Genomic DNA, 4,178 nt, shown 5'->3' on the forward strand with positions numbered 1-4,178 from the left:
CTGCTTGTTAATTATGGGCGCCATGAGGTCAACACCCGTGATCGCGATAGAGACTGAGCTGAACGTGCTGTCCCTAGATATTTTACAAAGTAGGCGTGAGACTACATCACGCCTACTTTGGCATTGAAACAATACCCCAGAGCAATTTTAGCGCAGATAAAACGCTGACCATCCCACTAATGGATCAAAGAAGACTGGAGCCGACTGCACCTTTCCATTTCGCTAGGGTCGTACTGCACGACTGCTCTGGCCAAAATAACTGTTATAAATATAGCAGCTAATGTCGACTCCAAAAAGGTTAACAGAAACGTTGTAATCTGCATTGATAGTAGACAGGCTATGCTAGCGCTTAGTAGGCATCGAACTACATCATCATTAGTGAAGTTCTGTCGGCAATCACTTGAGGAGGCTAAGGTTTATAACAACATCACGATAAAGTGGCGGAAAGGACATACCGGATATACACTAATTTTTAATACAGCATCAAAGATCAGCTTTGATCCATCTTCCAACGAGCTTTTTGTGCTAGATGGGATTAGACTGCAGTAAGTGTCTTTGCAAAAAAAAACTCCGTTCTACCCTGACCGGAAGAGAAAAGCCCGTTTCCATTTCCTGAGAAAATCAAAAAGTGACTTGAGGCTCCTCGCCCACTTCCTGACCGGACACTGCAGGTTACGTAAGCATATGTTCTATACGAAGCTGGCGAATACAGCCCTTTAGGTAGAGGGTATGAAATGGAAGGCGAGACGGTAAGTCATACTGTTTGTGACTGTCAACCTCGCCTACGTAAGGGAATCCATTTTCGGCGTACCGTGGCTCCAATTTTCGGACATAGTGAACCCTTATGTTCTATATTAACGTTCTTCAAAATCTTGGGCTAGTTTTCGGAGCCCTGAATGATCTCTAAATTGTGGAGATGTACAAAGGGCTCGTCTGGGGCCTAAGTGCAGTGAATTCACCCCCACATGGAACTACATACATACACACTTTGAGGCAGATTTTGGAGAAGGGTTACGAATATGACTTTGATGTGAACATCGATTTCAAACGGGTTTTCGACTGTGTCGACAGGACGAAGCTCTTTCAAAACCTGTTGCTGTTGGGTATCCCACAGAAATTGGTTAATCTTGTACAACTAACATTGAAAGAAACAAAGGCCGCGGTGGTGTCAGACAGGAAGATGTTGCACGCGGCTATCTCAGAAATGATCCCAAAGGGCAACTTAACAACTAAAAGCAGACAAATTGTCGCATACGCGGATGACATGGTCATAATTGGGCGAAATGATCTAGCAATAAGAGAGAGAGAATTTAAATAAAACCGAATATATGAAGATGTCAAGAAAGGGAATGCAAGGTCCGTAAAGCGCATTGTACCAGGTTGGCCAGAGATAGCAGAACGCGTTTTAAAGGGAAAGAAGGGTGTGACGCCACGAGTTACGAAGCAGTAGGAGCTAGAAACTGAAACGAAGTAGTTTATCTCAAATATACTGCTTTTCCTAATTGAACACTCTGATTATGAAAATTATGTCGTTCATACGTTGAAATCCTTCGTCTGACCAACCTTGTACAATACATTTTACAGACCTTGGGAGAACAGATATCGGGAAAGAATTTGGAGTCGGGGAAAGTAGATTAAAGACAACGGATGAGTTTACATACTTGGGATCGCTAGTTAACGAGAATAATTCTGTAAGTAATGAAATAAAGAGAAGAATAGGAAACAGCAATAAAGCTTATTTCGCAAACAAGAAACTAATGTGGTGAATATACTAAGTCACAGCTCTAAAATGAGAAAATATAAGAGTTTAATAAGACCAGTGGTAAAGTGCGGATGTGAAACATGGACGTTTCTAAAAGAAGACGAAGAAGATCTAAAAAGTTCGAAAGAAGAATACTGAGAAGGATATTTGATCCAGTAAAAGATGGAACATGGAGAATTCAAATGAATTTTGAACTCAATGCCCTGGTTGGTGATGAGGAGATAAGCAGATTTGTTATAACTGTCAGCGAATTAGATGACACGTAAGAAGAATGGAAGACGATAGAAGTGCAAAAATCCTTATAGAATAGAAACCTACAGAGAAAAGACCTAGAGGAAGACCTCGTAAAAGATTGTTGGATGACTTGAGGGCGATGGGAGTAAGTGACTGGTTGTAAGCGACAGAGTTGTGGGAAAAGAAGAAATTCATTACATGCAAAGATATCTTATTTGTAGTATGCTTTGAATGGTTGGTCAGCAGCACTTCTAGGCTCACGTGTTGTAGCAAACACCAGATAAAAATCTATACCCAGAGTTTCCTAGAATGTGATAGTAAGATTCTTGTCACACGAAATTCTATAACCATCAATTTAGGGATGATTCGAATCCTTTCAATATTTAGGAGAGTGTAATCGATATCAATCCATATGATATTAAACAATTGTGTGCAGTAGATTATTTTGACCGTTTTGAGTCTAAATGCACCTCCATAAAGCTTGTGGGTCATGCAGATCCACACCCTTTTTTATTAATATAAAAATGAAATTATGGATTTTAGAGAAAAGTCCTCGATCTGTTATACTCAGTGTTATTAAATACCCGGGTATTTATTTTGAAGGGTAAATTTCCTGGATATATACCCGGGGGTATTTACCCAAGATGGGTATTTAGAGGTATTTATAAAATTTAATTTAAATTGAGTTGATGGCAGTTTTGCAAGCACTTCAAGAATGCAGAGTCGATTATCGATATGCCAAACTTATTTATAACATCTATAAGAATGCTACAATGACGGTAAAATTGCATGAAAATACTGAAGAGAGTAGAAGTAGTAAAGTACTGATTGTGAGTAAAACAAGGCGATACACTATTGAACCCAAATTGTTCCTCACAGTCCTCAGAGTGCATTTAAACAACTGGATTGGACCCAAAAAGGCATAAACATTGATTGCAATGCTAAAGTAATTTGCACTGCGCGGACGATATAGTTTTTATATCAGATAGCCTTGGAGAAATTAAACTAATGCTGAATGACTTGAAGGAGGTGTGTGCAGGAGTCGGGCTAAATATCAACAAGGAGAAATCAAAATTTATAATCAATGTTGTTCCCAGCTCTAATATCAACATTGGGTATAATGAGATTGAGAGGGTTGACAGCTATATGTATATCTTGGCTACGAGGTTCGTGTATCGAGAGATAATCAAACAACCGAACTAAACAGAAAGATCACACTCATATGGGCAGCTTACGGGAAACTTAGAGACACCTTCAAGAGAAAAGGCCAAGCAAGGCTTTCAATCAATGCGTGTTTCCGGCTATGACATAAGGCTCCGAAACTTTAACATTAACGGTAGCATCTGCCAGGAGGGTCCAAGTACCACAAAAATAGATGGAGAGGTCGATCCTGGGTCTAACTCTGAGGGACTACATACGAATTGAAGACCTATGAAGAAGAACTGGCATAAATGATGTGGTCAACATTGTGGCAAATCTTAAGTGGATAAAACGGTTGCTTGAGTGGAGATCGCGAGCGAACTGACGAAGTAGACGTCAAAAGAATGACCAACAATTGGATTCAGACAGCACAAAATAGAATCGAATGGAACAGAATAGGGGAGGTCTGTGTCCACCAATGGACGCAGAGGGCTGCTTGATGTTAATAATCATAATAACTTGATCTAATCTAAATTACGACAGATTCGTCTGATGATAATACGTCTTTGATTGTTGACAATTCCTCGTCTTCAACGTCCTCATCATCTTCCTCTTCATTTTTTTTGGAATCTGTTATATTTTTACAGGTATCACTTTTATACCCATTTTAGCCCAGGGTAAATACCCATTTTAGAAATACCTACCCGCCGGGTATTTACCCATCACTGGTTATACAGTCCATACCATATGGAAAGTTATGAATCGTTATGAATTCCAAATACAAAAATTAAAATGTTTACATCATTCAGAAAAATGTCAATAGATGGCGCACCCAGCGTCGTTAACAAATTCCTTTTCGTTAGATTATCTCATAAAAAGAAAAATGAAATAATAACAACAATTATTTTTGTTGAAATCATTACGATTTTAAAAGAAAATGTTTAATTTAATAATTAATGTTAATAAAATTTTATGTATTAGTCAATCGAACATTTCCTATTTCAATTGATGTTTGGTTATGTCAAAAAAAATAACCCAAAAA

The sequence above is a fragment of the Onthophagus taurus genome, chromosome 7 (genome assembly GCF_036711975.1).
Source record: "Onthophagus taurus isolate NC chromosome 7, IU_Otau_3.0, whole genome shotgun sequence".
Lineage (NCBI taxonomy): Eukaryota > Metazoa > Arthropoda > Insecta > Coleoptera > Scarabaeidae > Onthophagus > Onthophagus taurus.